General features: G+C 34.6%; 1 long non-coding RNA gene across 3 annotated transcripts; it reads right to left on the bottom strand.

The window, feature by feature from the left end:
- Positions 1-12,405: 12,405 nt before the first annotated feature.
- On the bottom strand, positions 12,406-17,590 carry LOC143629134 (uncharacterized). 3 transcript variants are annotated; one of them, XR_013152881.1, is made up of 4 exons: positions 15,937-17,590; positions 12,829-12,909; positions 12,624-12,687; positions 12,406-12,526 (listed from the first exon to the last, which is right to left on the bottom strand). It is a non-coding gene; the product is annotated as an uncharacterized LOC143629134 (long non-coding RNA). The 3 variants fall into 3 exon arrangements; XR_013152880.1 differs by having other exon boundaries at positions 12,605-12,909; XR_013152879.1 differs by lacking the exon at positions 12,406-12,526 and having other exon boundaries at positions 12,617-12,687.
- Between the last annotated feature and the right edge of the window lie 3,485 nt (positions 17,591-21,075).

Below are 21,075 nucleotides of genomic sequence, written 5' to 3'. Positions count from 1 at the left end.
TCCTAAGGAGTCTTCACCTTGAACCCCCTCGTCCTCCTCGTCTCCTTCAACAGGCCTCTTCTGCTGCGACCTGGAAGGCTCCAAACCAGCCTCGCGGGGAGGGCTACGTGCAGGAGGAGGCGAAGGAGGTCTCGACGCCGCCAGTTCGGCGCGCAACACCGTTTCCTGCTCCTTGGTTATCCCAACAAGGGGAGACTCAGCACTAGCAGGAGCAGGACCAGAACCAGCGGCGCCGGCAGCTGCGCCAGGAGTATCATCAGCAACTGTTGTACCAGCTACAACTCCTATGAACAAATAAACAAGGAATGGTTTATGACTAAGTCCAAAAGGAAAAATTCAGAAGACAAATGTGCAACACTTACCTTGGCGCAACTCTGTTCGCGCGTCGAACATCGCCATAAAATTCATTCTACCCTTTTCAGAGGGTAGAACAGGGGACTTCGATGGAGTCCCCGGCGCAGCCGTAGCACCTTGTGGCGCCTGCGGCTGATCTGTTACCGTCGCCGGCTCTGCAATCATTCAAATAACCAACGGTTTAATAATAACTCAGTCAGATGAAGATAAGCAAAGTATACCTGTTGCAGGCGCGGCGCGGCTTCTCTCTTCAGCAGCGCGAACGGAGGAGGCGACGGCACCATACCTCAAGTGGACAGGAGGTCTGCCCACTCTCACAGGCAGAGAACTTAAAGAAACCTTTGTGGTTTCCTTAGGTCTCTTCGTTTGAGCATGGGGATGAGCGACAGGGGTGTCCTCTTTCTTCTGTTTCTTACTGGCCCCTGCGCCAGATTTCCCCTTAGCTTTGCGCTTTAGTAGAGGCACCTCCTCTTCCTCCTCCTCCTCTTCCGCGAGCTCTAGCTCGTAGTTTTCAAGCGCATCTACAAAAACAAGCGACAGAACTGTTAATAAACTTGGGTATTCTAAAGGAATGAGCAGGATTGCGAAGGCTTACCAGGCGCGTCACCGTCAAAGTCAAAATCCAGATCCACTGGGATGAACATGTCATCGAAGCGATCCGGGAAACCAACCTCCCCAACGCCAAGTTCGACGGAGCCGCCCTCCACATGTTCATCATAAGCGGCAAGGATGTAATCCTTGGTGACTGCGCGAAGACAAGTTAAATGATATCAGCAAAAGAACGATGTTCGCGCAACAAAAAAAAAAAAAAAAAAAAAAAAAAAAAAAAAAAAAAAAAAACACTTACACAACCCGTCGACTTGGATAACGGGCTCAAGCGCGCTGTCGGCCCAGAGCCTGCTCATGCCGACCCCAACCAGCGCCTCCTCGCAAATTTTCTTCGCGGGGGATGGTTCGGCGGTCAGCTTTTTAACCCATGCGCCAGTTGGGTTCTTGAGGACATCCTCATCCGCAGGCGCAGAAGTGATAGAGCGCATGGTCATACGGATGGGGATCACACCGGCCTTAATGTAAAAAAACCTCTCAGACCAGTCATGAAGGCTCTTGAATGAAACAGTGGAGCACTTCACCTTCTGACTGCGAGGAATAAAAGAGATCCAATTGTCTTGGATCTTGGCCTTATAAAAATATTGAAAGCGCCGAGGAGTGGGTTCCTCGCGCTGGGATTTGCACATGAACTCAAAGTGAGTCACGCGCACGAGTCCAAACGGATGGACTTGGGATATGTGAATCCCATAGAACTTCAACAGTGCACCCACAAACCTTGTCATCGGGAGACGAAGGTTGCAGTGGGTGAAAAAGTGGCTATATAGGGATATATAGCCGGCAGGCGGGTCCGCCGCCGTTTGCCCGGACCTAGGCAACATGCAGCCAAACAGGGTGGGAAACCCCTGAGAGGCGATGAGGTTGTCGAGATCGGCCTGCTTCAATTTGCAGGGGATTTCATTCCACCTTTTGGTGGCCTTGGTCCTCCCTACTTCCTCCGATGTGGTTTCAACAACCTTCTTCCCCTTTCCTTTTTGCTTCAATGTCGACATCACCACAGATTTCACACGGCGTCTTCGAGAGGCAACGGAGGTGATTGAAGGGCTAGACGAGTATGAACTATCAGACATACAACTGTAATAGCCGATAATCGAGGATTCCAATCGATGTAAACACTCAAATCAGAATTTGAAAGCAGAAATTTGAATTTTAGAAACAATGAAGATGAAGATAAAAATTTCCTAAGGGCCTGCTTTTATAGGACCAGGAGAGAGAAAAGTGGCAGCTGATCGGATTCCACGCGCCCCCACTCGCAGGGGCAACCCAAGGAAGGCGCGACACGTGTCCCTAACAGCTGTGTGAGGGGACAGAAAGATGTAACCGACCTGCCACGGAACAGACACGCGCCCTCACTCGCAGGTACAAACCAATGCGAGTGCGACACGTGTTCAAGACAGTTGTGAGGGGACGTGAAAGGCAACTGTAGCACCTCGAGCACACGAAACGTCTGACACGTTTACGGCGCACGTCATCACCAACCAACCACGTGTTTGGACCTTTCGTTTTCAACCAAATGGATAGAACTTCGCGCGACGATGGAAACAACCAAGAAAACGACAAAACCCCCTACAAAAGGACAACTCAGTGAGTCTAATATCTATCTTACCACGCTCGCGCGAGATAAGACACACATCAGACTGGGGGGGCTTGAAGAGGTATGTACCCGCCTCAACACCAAGCAAGCCGGGTCAACCCGCAAGATAAAGACATTATGAAGGCACAAAGCCAAAACCCAGGCGCATGGCGCATACAAAACATGCTCAGGCATCATATGCTCGCGCATCACATATGCGCGCGGCGCATATCGCATGCTCTTGCACATCACATATGCTCGCGCGTCACAATTGCGCGTGGCGCACCAGCGCGCGGCGCATATCACACGCTCGTGCATATCACACCTGCGCATGAAATATCTGCGCGTGAGAATAAAAAGAAGACTTCGCGCATCCTCAGGATGGGCGCATATCACACGTGCACATAATCAACCTCGTCCTTATCCAAATCAGGGTTAGGGCAACCTTGATTGTGCACGTCAGACAATCTTCTAGAAGGCATCTTTTTAAGGAGTAAGAATATGCTGATGTTGACAGCTGCCAAATGAAAGGTCGACAACTCAGCATGACACATGTGCTACCACATGATTACAACCAACGAGAAAGCGCCAGGTGTCCCAGAGGACACATGGCGCAGTGCGGTTGGAGGAGGCCAACGAGGCTGAGCCCAACCAGTGGAAACCCTAGCACTATAAATACAGCATCAACTCCACTTTGATGACACATTCATTCACACTCAATCATTGACAGTTACAAGCAGTGATATCACATTCAATCATATTGAATCATATTCACTCACAGTCAGTTACAGGAAAACACACAGTCACATCATCAAGGGTATTCAGCGATTCAGCAATACTCTTGAGATTGACTTACCTACAAACATTATTATCTTCTCCAAAAGATACTGATTCTCACGCCGGAGGGTTACCCCAAAGAGGACCCCTCTGTCCCTTTCTGAGGGGTAAGTAACGGCGCTGTTCATTTTGTAGGTGGAAGAACTCGGATCCAGAAGAACCATCGGTGAAATAGTTTAATCACACCCGAGGAAAGTAGATCTGCTACCAGTGAGTAGATCCACGTTTCTTCAGTGGGTATCCATGGGTATATGAATCCAAATATCTCGAAACGGGTTATATCATATACGTACAACAGATCCAAGAGCTCCCCTTAACCCTAATAAAAAGAACTGTGCCCCCTTCCACATCTCCTCTCTCTCTCTCTCTCTCTCTCTCTCTCTCGTCCTCTTCCCCAATCGACAATATGAAATTGTTTTCGAATCGTTATAGCGTCAGGTTTGGATTCAATTATGTTATGTTGATATGATTAGGGTTTTGGTCCATTACCGTTTATGAATTTACTAATTTCATGTCTGTTTCTCTTTTAATCAGCGATTTACGATTGGAACTATATGTTGAATGTTCATCGATCAGGTATGGATTTGATTCTCTTATGTTGATTAACATTTATGCCTTACTATTTTGGTTCATCGCATTAGTATGTTAGAGTGCTTGCTGGATTGTGTTAATTTGATTTAGGATGTTTTGATTTCGTTGTGGTAATCAATTAATAGATTTTTCTATTGAGATCCTTTAGAGTGAATGTGATTGTTCTATTGATTTCGAGATGCATGATGTTCTGGTCAGAATTTTTAGAGCCCTAATTTTTAGATTGTTTATGCGTGTTTGAGGTCTTAGTGTGTTACCCAGTTACCCCTGAAAGTGGTGACTTACTTAGGTATATCCATTTTATGTTGTCATACATTTGTATGTATTTGTTGAATGGTTAACTATTTTATGTGATTTAATTCCTAAGGTTATCATAATGATGTCATTATAGTTTAGTAGTAAAAGAGAGCTTTTTTATGAATCCTTCTCATCAATTTCAAAATCATAAAGTATGTTTGACTATTAAGTCAAATGTAACATTTCACAATCAAGAATAATGATTTTGTTACACTGAAATAACAATGGTCTAAATCTGGATCGGACTCGATCAAATCGGCTCAAACTGAAAATATAGTTCAATGTCAATTTTGTTGTTTTGTGTCTGTTCCAATCCGGTCTAGAATCGGTATAAACCAGATTAACCAAAAAATAGGTTCTCTATACCAAAAAGCTTAAAACTAACATTTTTGAAATTGTGTATTGAAAATTGGAGGCGCAATGACCTAGAGTGGGAAAGTGGAGATGCAAAATGAAGTACAAACCATGAAAAAAAATTAAAAAGGAGTTCGTGTTGTAAAACAAGCCTAATAGCTAAATAATAAGAGATGGACTTGTAAGAAGAAATGGAGAGATTTCATTAATAAGATATAATACAATAAGATACAATATGATATTATATAAGGATGGGAAAACTTAGAGAATAAGCCAAACTTATTTTTGGTGTTGATAACCATAATTATAATTAATCATAATACTCCCCCTTGGTTATCAACTTCATACTCTTGGAGATGTTGCCTCATTAAAAACCTTGCTAGGAAAACCCAGTGGGACAAAACCATAGCTAAGGGAAAAAGAGTGCAACGCGTATTATCTCCCCCTGATTTAGATATCCGTTCAAATGATAAATATTGATCTTCTGTGAAAGTTGTCCAAAACTTTTGTAGTAAATCATTTGCATCTTCAGCCATTTACTTGCGAATCCTTAGGTTGAATAACGTTTCATGATCTTCATTTGAAAACTTCTATTGCATCATCTCGTAAACATATACCACTGTATTGATAACCCTGTTAACAATACTAGCCAAATTTGTTTTGATGAGTTAGTAAAATATAAGTACATATCTTTCATACCTGAAATATATATATTTTAACCCATTCTGATATCTCTAGCAGGACACATGCCGATAAATATACATAAAGAAAATAATAATATATAGCTAACAGTACGACATAATGCACATATGCATTTAATTATGGTATTTCCGAACCAATAATATTCATATTTAGATAGACAATGATATAAAGTCATTGTTAGACATCCTTTAACATGCTAAATATGATTGAACTTGTCCATGGTAAAATGTATCAACATTTTCTAGATGCACTTTAATGGATCTATAAGCATATAATTACACATCTACTCGAACTATAAGTAGAACAATAATCACACTATGTCAAGGTCTTTCAAAAAGAATTTTCTCTTTAAAAGCTCATAAGTTTCTCTTGGTGATATGTACATCATTGTAAACTGTGATTATAAGACCTTTTAAGAGTGAAATTTTGATAAAAGTATGGTTATATCTAACCTATCTCCCTCTTTATGAAAATATCTCTTGATTTGTATCAAGTTCAATCCGAATAATTTAATCCATACTTAATAAGCATAAATCCATGCATTTACCAGTCCATCATGGACTTCTTTTCAACTTGACAAATTATGCATGTGTATTCACTTTTTTAGGATTTTTGTTGCAAAAACTTGCTCATTTAACACATCAAATTTTTTATCACATATCAAATATCTATATTGTACGATTAATTTGTTTATTGACATATTGTACTCATCACGTACATTCTCTTCTATGTGTATGCTTGTTGATGCACATAATCAATTAATTTTTCAAGTATGCAATTACCTTAGGAAACTCTTCAGGAGTTCCATTTATGTTTAACATATCCAATAATTGTAAAGTATTCAAATATGACTCTATACACAACAATCAATATGTTCTCGAGAACTTACTTTATGATTTGATAATTCAAATCCTTCATAGATTTTCTTATAAACTCTTAGTATCAACTGAATAACAATATTTATTGGACGCATATCAATTCTCTCTTTATATTACCAGACTGTTTAGTTATCGGAAAATCATTGCATCCACATTGGAGAATGTGTCTCCTTATATTTAATCATGGGTCTTTGCAAAATCCTCTTGTCATCAATTTTGCCTTATATCACTTGATGAATTTGCATAACTCATATACAAGACCCATTTGTATCTAACACATTTTACAACATTAGTTGTACGGACTGCTAGCCCAACAAACTTTCCGTAATTTAGAGAATTCAACTCTGCCATGTTTGCGTCTTTCCACTTTGGCCAATCACTTTTCATAGGCAGATTTAGAATCTTGATCCTCATCACCATTTCAAACGCTAATTATATATTATATATAAAAGTATAACGACATCGACTTTATTTTGATTCCATATATCATTTATAGACATGATACAATATAATTTACTAAGAGCTCTTGTTTATATGTACCTGAGGTTTTTCAAGAACCATCATGTCTAATGTCTTTTAAGAGACCTTTTTATTGTACCTCGACTTGACCATCTTTATTACTTGCTCCAATTTGCAAGGAAATTTTACCTTTGGAATCGATTGGTGTACCATGTTACACACGTGTATTAGACAAATTATCAATATGCTTTTGTCTTTCTTAGACAACTTAATTAGAGCATTAGCAGTTGGTATACGTGTCTTAGATAGACACTCTATTTTGGTCAGTGAATTGTCTAGTAATTGATTCATTAAGTTGTATACATGAATTATCCTTTGAATTTTCAGCTTATATAATTTAGTTTGAGGATCAATGATAATTCATTTCAACTAAATTTATTTTCCAACTGTCTTATATCTCCCCCTGATGTTGGGAACATCGATTCACTAAAGTGAAAACCAATGAGCCATAATATCTCACTAATAGCTCTAAGTATTTAATCATATATGATATTTAATACTGGCATAAATTCCCAACTTCTTTTGTGGCCTCATCGTTGTTTCTTGTGGTGGATTAATTTCAATATATAACACATACGAAATATTAGATGAGAAGTATTTGGTTACTGACAAAAAACCAATTGCAATGGGAGGAAGTATCATAACTTGTTGGCTTGATGTGAATTAGTTTAAAGACATGTAAAATCATATGTACTCAAATACAAACATGAACCTTTGTTCTTTTGATGATTGCCTTTGCAACCAATTACAGACATTGAGTAATCGTCTTTAACAAAACAATATATGTAAGAACATAATATGTTATGAAGTTCAACACGTATTCCAATAATCATTATTAACTTGGGAATCAAATTCATTATTATAACTGAATGTAAATATACCAATGTGGAATAATATGCTTGCTATCTTATTAGCTAAGTTATAGATCATGCAAACATGAAGTTGCGATCTTGATAACCATTTAGACGATGCATCGATTTTCAAAACACTAAATGGTATCATGTTAGGATATGTGTATCCTTTTCTCAATTCCATAACATCGAGGGATTCACACCCTCCTTCAGTTGGTAAATAAATGATTTCCCTTGAGAGTTATATTACATGTATAATGAAGAATATTTTGGTTCCTCAATAAATTTCACATCATTGACTCGGGAATCAAATTCATTATTATAACTGAATGTAAATATACCAATATGGAATAATATGCTTGCTATCTTATTAGCTAAGCCATAGATCATGCAAACATGAAGTTGCGATCTTGATAACCATTTAGACGATGCATCGATTTTCAAAACACTAAATGGTATCATGTTAGGATATGTGTATCATTTTCTCAATTCCATAACATCGAGGGATTCACACCCTCCTTTAGTTGGTAAATAAATTATTTCCCTTAAGAGTAATATTACATGTATAATGAAGAATATTTTGGTTCCTCAATAAATTTCACATCATTGACTCGGTGTGGTCTAACCGGTCATGCCATTAGATAATCATGATCCATAAACTTCAGGTTTATGATCATATATGTATTAGCTTCTTTAATGCAAGACTATAAATATGAGATACCATTCTATTATCGTTTCAAGCAGTCATGTTATTTCACTTTGGTATTTCCACACTTTGATCTCATATAGGATCAATCACTTTGCCACTTGCAGTGGTCTATCTCATTATTAGTATGATTATCCTTACAATCTTTTCAATTATGCCAATGATCACTACAATCAGTATATAGTCACATTCACTGTAGGGAATGGAGTATAACCAAACAAATTACATGGTTTTTCATTATTCATCAAACATACTTATATAAAATCACTTCAAACATTTCATACGTTTTAATGATATGCTACTTCAGGAGTATAATTGAAGTTTGACTAATGAAAAGTGCCTTTTTCCAATTTTTCTTCATGAATAATCTTCTCTTAATATAACAAGTATTGAGAAGTAAATACATGAATGAGTCATGTAAGCTTTATCATGCTAATATTTTATAATATTCAATAATGAGATTTAGTGAGTGGGACACACTCCATGTGTCATATCAAAGTATATTTACACTTTGTCATGAGAGTGATATATCTTAAACCACAACTTCGGTTAATGGTTTTGTACATAAATAAATAAAGGAATACATAGTACAAAGTAAACATACTGTCAAATTGTATGATACATGATTATATAATATGCCACCATATAAAATGAGTTATAATAAATTTTATCGAACAAGCACATATAATCAAATATATATATAGTTTATATATCAACAAATTATGGTATAATTAATTACAATTATACCTTACATATAAATATTTGTTATTCTCTAATGTGAAAAATGAACAAATACTGTTATGAAGATCTCAAGTGATTTTTTCAATAACATTGAATAAATGACCTTTGTTTTTATTTATATAAGAAGATTTCCGTTTCAAAAAAATAAAGAGGATTTAGAGAATCCCAATTTTCAACTTTCCATGTTTTAGATAAAGAAATTGTTCAGTTTTCAAGAAAGTAAAATAAGTAGACAATAAATTTTCTTGATAACCATTTTGACTAAATCAGATTTATTAAAGGATAATACAACATTTTAGTTTTCAAAAAGAATTAGGATAAGAATGACATTCAAATGAAACCAATGATCTATATTTGAGAATTTATAATTAGTCAACTAATAAATAGACTTTGATTACCTAGAGTCATGTCCAAAAAAAATAAAGTTAATGTAAAGAAAATTGTTTATGTTGTCTCTTAGCTATTTGTACTTTGTAGGCCATTAAAAGGTTTTGATTTCTATATAAACGCCTCTCGGTAATAAAGAGAATTTAATTACCAAATTACCATGTATTCAAATAAACAATAACTAATCATAGACAAATATTCGTAATTTATATTATTGTCATTGATTGTTAAAAGTATAAAATTATATCAAAAAATAAATGCATAACCACATAATTTAATATAATATACATATATATTCTAATAAAGATATTCCATAAACATTGTTTATATTTATCATTTTTTTATATATAATTGCAACCATATGAAATCAGCAAAGGCATAGTAAATATATTTATTAGCAAAAACCACATAAATATTTTATATAATAACAGAAAAAACGAGATTGAGGTTCATAACATATAGTTCTCACTTCAAAAGACATTAAAATAACACTTAAATATAAAGCATTATAGTAACACTAACAGTTAAGTTAATAGCAATGAACGTACATCAACAAAAGATTTTTGTATTTGTCAAGTAAAAACATATTATTATATGTATTAACCGTAACATTGATAAACTGTATATTAAATGGAAGATTTTAATTTTAATATAAGGGAGGAAGTGATTTTGGAACGTAAAGATTTTACATGGAGAGTGTAAGTAAAAAAATCAATTAAAAGTTTAGATCTAATATAAAACTGATAAACCAAATTAAAAAAAATCATAAACTCAATTACGTACTAAATAAGTATATATCTTGGTTCAATTCAAAAATTGTATAATATGATTCACTTAGAGATAATAATGAACAGTAATATGTTAATAAGACGAACTGACTTACATGATGTTGATGTTGATGTTGATGTTGATGTTGATGTTGATGTTGATGTTGATATTGTCCATATAAGATTAAATCAGAAAGCATAAAGGAAGCGGTTGAAGTCGTTGGCTCGCAAAATTGATATTCCATCGAAAGCACTACGTGAAAATTGACCTTCGGCCACATGAAAAAAGTGTGGCCGTAGGCCTTTAGCCACACACATTTGGTTCAGGTCATATGTGGCCAAAGGTCGCGACACCGTGGGTATGATATGGCCGCACACAGTTTTTAGTGGCCTTATGTGGTAATAAGTGTGGCTAAAGGGTACAGGCATTAGTTGCTGGCCATCAAGAATCCTCTCCATGAGTGTGTTTAAACGGTAGAAAATGGCCACATGACTATTTACTATGAGTGACCATTGCACGTATACAGCCACATGAATTCATGTTTCAGCCACATGAATTTTATAATAATGTGGCCAATAGGGTTGTGTTAAACTTGCATTGTGACCTATACCGTGTGAATATATCAAAGAAATGGCCACTTAAATTAAAAATAGAGTGGCTAATTATATCATACAGACACTAGAAATCACGTTAAAAGTGGCTAAAAATGTTTGATTGCCACCCAAACACTCCTTTGTAGATTATAATGTGGCTATTGTCTTACCGTTTGTCACACATAATGCTTTTTGTAATTTAAAGTGTGGCTATTGTCAAACTTTTCGTCACACATAGTGAGGTATTGTGTGGCTAATCATATCATATAGACACTGGAGGTTATTGTAAATGTGGCTAAAAATGTGAACTTGCCAATCAAACACTCTTTTGTAGTTTGTGGTGTGGCCATTGTCTTACCGTTTGTCACACATAATGCTTTTGTAATATAAAGTGTGGCTATTATCATACTTTTGATCACACATAGATAAATGTGGCTATTTCATAAGTTTAACAAACACAATAACATAAATTCAAAACAAGTTTACATTAACAAACCTTCACTAATAAGTTATGAATTCAAAATATTTGAAACTAGTACTAATTACTACCGACCTCAAACTTTCTCATAAACTAATCAAATTGTTTTTGCCTCCTTTCTTCGTTTTCCTTAAGTTTTTTTCCATTTATTCCATTCGTTACGCTCGTTCTTCCAACTCGTTTCTTGACTTCTTTTCATCTTTTTCCATTTTGGCTCTAACTTTTTGAACCTAAAATTGTCAAAATATTAGCATCATAACTAGTAAAGGGTTAATGTGAGGCGAAACCTCAAAGCACGACGACTATCACGCACAATCACATTAGACATAATGTACGCACTACAAGAAAATGAAGCTATTGCAACTTCGTGAAAAAGTTGCATTAGGCCTTAAAAAGGTTGCATTAGGCCTTATGCAACCTTTTCTCAAGGGCTGCATTAGGTGAAGTTGCATTAGACCTAATGCAACTTTTTTGTTAGATAATGCAACTTTTTTTAAAAGTGTTGCAATTATCATTCAAATGCAACCTTTTCAATATGCAACCTTTTTTGCCTGCTAATGCAACATTTTTTACTTATAGGTGCAACTTTCTAACATACAAATGCAACCTTTATTAGACTAAATTGCAACCATTATTATATTTTTAATAGAAAAATGCAACCTTTTTTTAATCAAATGCAACCGTTTTTAAAGACTTTTGTTATAACAAATGCAACCTTTTAACATTGAAATGCAACTCTATAGCTTATTGTTTAGAGTACTAAAATTTCTATTAATACTCAAAAGTATCTCAATAACACCAACAATATAATAGCATAAATCCAATAGATGATCATAAATCATAATTTAACATATTTCCAATCTCATAACAACTAATCAGTATAAACTTGTAAATTACAACTATAAATAGTAACGAAAACCTACTACTCATCTATAAGATCCTAAAAATACTCCAGTAGATAGTTTTTGCATAATATTCCCTTGATAGCTTCAAAGGCTGCTCGTTGGTTGTCAAAATATTTTCATGTAGCTTCTAGCTTAACTTTTTTCCTTTGATGGCCCTCTTCAATTTCTTTTAGCATTTCAAGCAATTGTGTGTTTTCAACTTCAAGCCTCACTTTAAATGATTCCATACCAGTTGCTGTAGTTGTAAAACTAATCTAATAAAACAATTATTATTCTTTTTTTCATAAATGATTTGGAAGGTTATTATTGAAAAACAGTATGATATAGGAGGTTGTAACCTGGTTTTGCAGCTCCTTGATGTGTGGTACTTTTTTCTAAGTTGTACTCTGCAAAAAATAGAAAAGAAAAAAAGAAAGAATCATTATGTTAACAAATGATGCAGACTTAATTCAAGTTAAACATACTGATTGCTTGGTATTTTACACAGAGCGTATTATGAAAGAACCTTCGCAAGATGCATAGCTCCATCCATCAATTCGTCCCTCATCTGAATAAAATAAAATAAAATAAAAGGCATAAAAATGTGTATATATGTAATTTGGTGTTGTTAATTTGGCAATCTATCGCTGAAGATAGTATACACATGTGAACAAACAATAAAATATCATGAAGATAGAAGATGACTTACATAAATTTGAGTTTAAACCATGTCAACTAAAAGTAGGTGATCTACATTATTGTTGGAAAAAGCTTGTGCAGCTCACTAGCTCTACAATAATTTCACAAGCAAAAAAAAGGATTGAATCAATTTTCTTAGAAAGTTGCAATTGTTTGACAAGAAGATTTTTTTAAACTCGTTAACTGCAAAACATTTTGAAGAAAATGTTTTGAGAACGTTTTTATTTATTTTTTATTACTAGAAAACATATTGTTCATTGTTCTAGCATCCACTTCTACAAAACACAATGTTACATCATTAACCCAAATTAATATATAAATATAAATCACAATAGTTCAAGTTTAAAACAAAATTACCGGATCGAATTTGAAAATTAAACCAAATTTGGGCAGCCATGAGGCCTATTGAGTATGCTTTCAAATCAAAATAAAATTGATGGTTAAAAATCATAGAAAATGCTGTAAAAGCCAAACCATACAATATACTCAGGTTAAAATCTAACTACCAGCGTCGATTGCGCTTGGTGAAGCCTCCGCTTTTTTTCTTCGGTTTGTTCACAAAAGCGCAAGTCAATTTAGGGTTCTTTAGTAAGGGGCTGTTTGGCAAGTCCTGAGCCATTAAGTGCTGAATCAATAAGAGGTCTGAATGATTAAGAGACTCTGAACCAGTAAGAGCTGAATGACTAAATGATTGTTTGGTTGGACATCTGAATGACTGTGCAGAATGACTATTTTACCCCTCTGAACTATTTCGTGTTGAATGGTATATTCAAGTTGAAAGTTGCGTAAGGTGTATTTTTAATGCTTACAACCAACTAAACCATTTTATTTTTAAAATATAATTTCTTTAAAATATAATTTCATACTATAGTAATGTAGTTTGTGTAATCATATTTTACTGTACAAATGACATTTAATAAAATTTTAAAAAATGATTAAAAAATGTGTTTGCAGTGGGATTTTTGGGTGTCTTGTGAATGCAGAAGATGAATGCAGACTATAATCTGCATTGTGTTTTTTGGGCACTAGTGAATGCTTAAGTTGTTTTCACATGTCTCTAAATGAACAATTTAAGTTAAGTCGACGAACGATACACTCATACACCATCAAATGTACATAAGATCATTCTTGACAACATTAACCAACCAACAAACTGCTTGAAACAATCTGTCACATTACCTAGATATAAAACAAACTACAACCGAAAAGTAGCAAAATACTAGCGTTTCACTTTCATTGCTGCAGAACCACTTCAATGACTCAGACCAAGATCACAAACGAAAAACATTAACCGTTATTCCAAACCTTCAAGATCACCAGATTCATCGGCCATCAGAAAGGAGCTCAAGGATGTTCTTCGGTGCTTAGGTTTAGCTGGTGGGAATCACGGTTTTACCTTCTCCACCTCCTGCAAATACAAATACAGGTGTACCAGTATTATTTATAAAATTAGAGGTCACTAAATCGATGGTCGTGTAACTAGTCTGGCTTAGGTTGGCCAGTGTAACATATTTTCCAAAAAGTTTAAACCTTTTTTTAAAAGACAATATAATCTTTTAAATCTTTTGAGGTTTAATTGTTAAAACTGCACTTCATACAAGTAATTTCCAACGCATTTTGGCCCATTTCACTTAGCACTAACATGAACATCCAGCAAAAGTGCATAAATTAGAAATCCAATCATCTAATAAACTGCATATTTTAAGTTTTTAACCCACATGTTCACTTGTTTCATATTCTTAAGCAAGTATATTAGCTTCTCAAGAGCAATACAACTAAACCACCAACACCACATCATTTGAATTAGATAATTTCACATTTTAAGTTGTTTGAAAATGAATACATTTCTATGTTATAACAAAACAACTTGGCTCATATATGTATAATAGACTGTCATGGCTGCAATATCGGTTTGCAAGTAGAGACCTCACACTTTCCATCCACCGATTCTGCCACACCATCCAATGCAGTTAGTTATATTTTTATTTTTGAAAGAAAGCATAAACTCTTTTAAGTCATAATCCAAAGAAAATTACATATTAGAAAAACCATGAAACCAACCGGAACCAAACCGTTAATGGTACCATTCAGTTTTGGCTTTTGATAACCAAAAATGATACTAATGATTTGGCTACGGTTTGATCTTAAAACTGTCAAAATCTGACCGCGAACACACCTATCCAGAACTCATTATCAACGTCTTAAAAATATGTGTTTTTAGACAGTCCAGCTTGATTTCACCATTGAATCCCTAATCTCTAGAATTGAGCCCTAATATCCAACAATTATGACAAAATCCTATCAATCTATACGCTATAGTCCATGTTATAAATATAAACACACAAACACCTTAACTAGTAGATGGGAGAACAAATAACGAACAATCAATTTCGGAAATAAAATTCGCATCCATGGCTATTCTAGAAAAAATTACCTGGTAAGGGTTGGGAGGGATTACCGATTACAGATGAGAAAGGCTGGTTGATTGGGAAGCAGCAACGCAGTCAATTGTGAGGTTAAGGGTTGATTGGGAAGCAGCATGCCCGTCGATTGGGAGGGATCCAGATGGGAAAGGAACGTTGCATTATTTAGGGGTTATTTTGGTCATGTTTCTCATTCAGACTCCTTTTTCAACTGAACCATTCAGACCTTCAAAATTCCATTCAGATGTAGGTATTGAAGAAGCCAAACAGTCTTACATCTGAGCAATTCAGATATCAACCTCTGAATGGTACCATTAAGTGGTAAACAAACACCCCCTAAGGCTGAAGTAGGAGTTGTAGAATGATGATTTAGGGCTCGGGCTTGTGAGTGATACAGTCCTCTTTGGATAAAAAAATCTGACAACTTTGAACCAAAGGCATCAACTTCATTATGTAATCCAAACTAAGAACCAACACTAACTTACAAACACTGAACTAAAAAAGCATTTAGGAAAACACAAACAGTAATACAAAAGCAGTATAATGTAAAAATTTTTGTATAAAAATAATTGCCAAGAAAACAAATTTTTTATTGATTCAAATCAGAGGGAACTACTTTCAAATATTCTCATCTTTTTTCAACATTATATACTGCGTAGATATCGTGTAATCAAAATTCCACATACCAAGCTTACCTGTTTTAAGTCCAAAAGCTCTGACCCGGCAGCACGAAAATGTATTGGCAAAAGCAGGTGGTTAAGAACGAAGGCCAAATGTTAAGTTCCTCTAATGACAGCGCAATAAAAGCTCCTGGGCCATTCTTATAAATATTGATGGTGTCGTTAATGTAGTACAATTTCGCATGTCTTGTATGCTTATGTTTTTGTTAAAGCGACAATCAGTCTTTGATCCCTGCTGGATCAAATGGATAGAGTTAGTTAAGCGGGTTGAATTCCCGATGTGTATGTTTCACACATACAAAGGCGCTTTAGATAAAAAAAATAGAATGTTATTGTAATGATACAGATTTGTAATCATATTCGACAAAATAAGTATCCATTATGAATGACTCGTTATATGCAGGCCAATGGTCTGATCTGCAATTTAATAACGTGTCGTGGTTAACCAAATCCTTGATCCGCAATTAAAATTAGACGTTTTTACCTGAATAGTTTGATCCGATTTTCGAAGTCTTTACCCAACCCAACTAAGCTGCAACTATTACTATGTAGAAAGTAGAACGTTATACATCATGTGATCTGCCACTATCAAAACTTGAAGATGACTAAGCTATTTATAAGCAAAGTTAAAACCATAGACCAAAAGAATAACTCTTTTTGTTTTGTTAAATATAATTAGTTTCCTTTTCAAGTGATTCTTCAAACAAATCATAGATTTTTCAATGGTCTGAACTTTTTGTTGAGCTTGTTTTCACTGCCTCCAGCAAACAAACAGGAAAACAGAGTCTGTTTAACGGTGGTTGACTATTAATCAGTTACTAATTTCTTTCCCTTTAGTGCCACATACGCATTCACAAATTCATGTCTTGCTATACCCTTATAGTAGAAATCACAGAAAAAATTACTGTCGATTGAGGGGATTATGGCGGTGGGGGATGTGTAACATATTATAATAAGACAAAGCAAAGTAGCGAACCTTTTGTCAAAGACATGAACAATCCCAGCAACCTCAGTTGGCATACGTGTACTGATCTATCTCCATACGCCTACATACAACCTATTATAATACCAAAACTTAGAAATTACTCAAGATTTAAATGTAGTATCATATAGCCACATGCAGGTGTGACACTTATCATATATAAAGCTGATCAAATACAATCTTGAGTTAAATTAACAATACTAAGCTGGTTATGTTAATAATATCACACTTAGAGAAACATACAGTAGTGAACATGCATTTATATAGAGAGAGGGAGAGAGAGTTGGATATAATGAAGTTTAACCATACAATATCAAACCTACTTGAATTAAATAAAGAAAACTAAGCTGGCTATACTGCAAATTATCCATACAGAAACAGATAAATACTAACCAATATCATATCTACTTGACAGATCATATTATTGCAATTTGTAGGAGCTATGTGCCTATCATACAGAGATAAATAAATGTAGAAGATACCTACCTCTTTCGAAAAGAAATTGGCAGGGTTAATACTTGATTGAAAATGTGAACTGTATATCAAACAGGTGGTGTGCAATCTCATATGCTAACACAGAAAAACCAAAAGAATTACCTGATTTAGTCTCGTCTCAGTTGCCTAAACCACAAAGAGATCTTCTATTCATCTAACAATCTTCCGGTAGATCTAATTAACTTTCCCCGAAAACTCTCAAAGGCATTGAAGCCAACCAATAAATTGTATCTGTTAAATTAAAACAAACATGAAACCCTAATTTACCAATATAGCGATTAAAATTACTAAGAGACGACGAAATTGTATTGATCGTTAATGATCCAATAAGCTCGAATGTTGCAGTTGTCGTGCATCCCTAATTTCTGGTGCTCTTTGAAATGTCAAGACGGTTTTACGGGGCAAATACGGGAAGGAGCGAACTGAAAAAAAAAAGAAGAAGAGGGAAAATGAGCTGGTGACATTGAAAACAATTTAACTTTTGGAGGTGAATGTAGTATTTTGGTGGAAAGGAAGGAAATGAGCAAAATATTTTATGTATAATGTTAAAATGAATTGAGTATTGTAACTTGTAACCAGAGGTACTAAATGGATTGAGTTGGGTTGGATCGAAACGAGTCATGGGTTGAAACTAGTTTAAGTCAGAATATGTCAATTAAAAATAAAAAAAAATGGTTGTTTTGGTTTGGGTCGGAACGGGTTCGGGGATTTTTTTTTATGAGGAACAAGAATAATGACGGAAACGTTTTAGTTATTTTTTGTTTTTGATTTATATTTTGAGCTATGATTTATTTATTTATTTATTTTTGAATTTTTTTCTCATGGGTTTTCTATTAAGATAAAAAATGTTCAAAAATAATAAAAATTATAACTATAAATATAAATCAAAAACAAAAAAAGTACAAACACTAAAATGTTTCTTCCGTTGTTCTCATTTCATAAAAAAACCACCACCACCAAGAAATCGAACTGAAACCGAAAAAATCGACCAGAATGAAACAAAAAGACAAAACCGAACCAAGTCAATCGAAATCAAAAAATTAAGCAAAATGAAATGGAACAAAAACAAAAACGAAACAGATAACCAAAAACGAGTCTGAATCGACCAAATGAAACCAAAACCCAACTCGTCCCGTGTGAAAACTCGTGTTGGCTCAAAACCTGTACCGAAACTTGTGTCGTACGAAACCCCGTTTCGTACCTAAACTTGTCTCATGCGAGACCCCATTTCGATACAAAACTTGCCACATTTTCTTGGGACACCAACCCACATCGACCCATTTCTTTGAATTTGTCGACCCATTTTGAGCCAAAAATAACAAGATGGAATTTCAATCGACCCGTTTTGACCCATTTATTAAATATCTCTGACCCAAGCCAACCTCTTTAATTTTTAAAACAACCCAAATTGACCCATTTTGAATTGTTGGGTCAAGATTGCCACCCACAACACACAAGCCGGCGACAATTCCCCCCCCCCCCCTATCGCCCCAATATCGCGCCGGGGGGTGTTCCTCCACAATTTCGCCCAAAATCGCCCTTGAATGCCGCCCACTACATGTAGCCTAATGGATCTCAATAGTCAATGATAGGTTTTCTTAATCATATTCTTCCGGCCGATTATCAGATCAACATTTTTCTCTTACTTGAGCCGAATCATTTTTAAAGCTTTAATGAGTCAAGATTCACTCTTGTTATAATACAGACGAGCTGAAACATTTTAAAGCTATATTTTGCAATCATTTTATAATTACTAAAATAATTAACAATGCCTTTTTGAATTTCTTGAAAAAACTAAGTATGAAATTGTGTTTATTATTATTTTTTTAACTACACAAATCATGGTAAATATACTTTTTTTTAATTATTTTGTAATACCAGTACATTTTCATAATTTGTAGTTTTGATAGGATTTGGTCCCATGTATTATGTATGTTTTGTAAAGGGAAAGGTTGCAACCTTTTTAATAATAAAAGTTGCAAATTTTAATAGTATTTGCAACCTTTTAAGAAAAATGTTGCAATTTTAATAAAATTTTGCAACCTTTTATGAAAAGGGTTACATTAGATCCTTTAAAGCAACCTTTATGTTGATTGAAGTTGCGTTAGGGTCAAATGCAACACAATTGTAAAAGGTTGCAACTAAAATGTTGCATTAGCCTCATTTTCTAGTACTGGTATACACAAACAAAAACTTGAATCGACGACTTGTTGGTGATAATAATCAATGTCAACTGTACTAAAAAGTCTTAACATGTATTCAAACATCGTGTCATGGCAAATCAACCAAACATTAATCATACAACTTAACTTATGATCACTTAGTTCACGAGATAGATTATAACATGTACAAACTGATTTTATTCACAAAGAAAATATTAAGGTAAATTTCTACAAAATATACCACAGTATGAAATATGAATCAGGTTTCTCAAAAAAAATTTATTATACTTTTCTCAAGCATAGAAAACTCACAATAATTCAACCATTACAGATAGGTACTAACAGTTCAGCAGATTACGCAACAAAAACTAGTTTAATGGTTCTATCAACTCATTAATCTAAATTGTGCAAGACCAATTGGGTTGTCTTCAAAACTCATAATACTAACTTTCAGAACTGGAAACAACCCATTTTGTTTTGTCATTAGGGAGTTATGGTGTCGGAAAGACAGGCCAAAATAAAACTCTCCGAATCAGCTTTGACCAGTTTTTTTGTAAAATCATAAAAACTATTCAAAACTTGTCCAAAAATTACAAACTTTACCTTTCTGGAAACTAGACTCATAGTGTTATATCCTAGAATCAAAAATCGTTCATTAATCATCGTTTAACATCAAGTTACATACCAATAAATAAACGAAAATGAATCTGTCAGCAAACTGTTGTCATCAAACAAGTGAAATACATACATTTTTAGCGATGAAAGAAGATGTACTAAGTTTCAATTACAAGAAATAACACTTAAAATTGAAAATCCCCAAACTTGGTTCTTAGAGTTCTTCACACTCAACACGAAACCGGCAAAAAACGAGATAGAATTGATGAAAACCGACACCACAGGTGAATTCCTCTCGCAAAAATAATTAGATTAGAGCCCGGAATCAAAGGATTTGGTTAAGAATTGAGTGAGTTAGAGAATTAATGATTGAGGATTATGGTGGGTGTAAAGAGATAAGAAAAAGAATAATAAGAAGGAATGAAGAGAAAGAAAAAAAGGTAGGTTAAATATGTGGTCAAATTAAATTTAAGAATATGAGTGTAATTCAAATATTTTTGAAGAAAAGAGGGAGTTGAATTTATTTTGAAATTTTGAGGGAAGTGAAATTAATATGAACTAAATATGAATTTAATTTATTTTTAATAATTAAAATAAAGAGTTGTTAGTGTGTGTGTGTGTGTATAACAACTAATTAAAACTTATATAATATAAAAAATTGTATTTTAAATATAAAAACATATAAAATAAATACAAGTGATATTTATAGTTGCTCTAAAAGAGTTGTATAAGAGTGTAGTAATCAGTGTTAACGCCCAATAAACCATATTATTAGTGGGTCATACTAGTTCTTGATCGGTGTTAGTGTCTCATTATAACATCTATCATGTCACAATTGCTCTAAAAGAGTTGTATAGGACTGTCATTAGTCTTGGTTAGGTGTTAACGCCTGAAACACAC

This window comes from Bidens hawaiensis, unplaced genomic scaffold (assembly GCF_021521415.1).
Source record: "Bidens hawaiensis isolate Kalapana, Puna unplaced genomic scaffold, B.hawaiensis_p1.1 tig00005162_1, whole genome shotgun sequence".
Classification (NCBI taxonomy): Eukaryota; Viridiplantae; Streptophyta; class Magnoliopsida; order Asterales; family Asteraceae; genus Bidens; species Bidens hawaiensis.
This window is presented reverse-complemented; position numbering and strand designations above follow the sequence as displayed.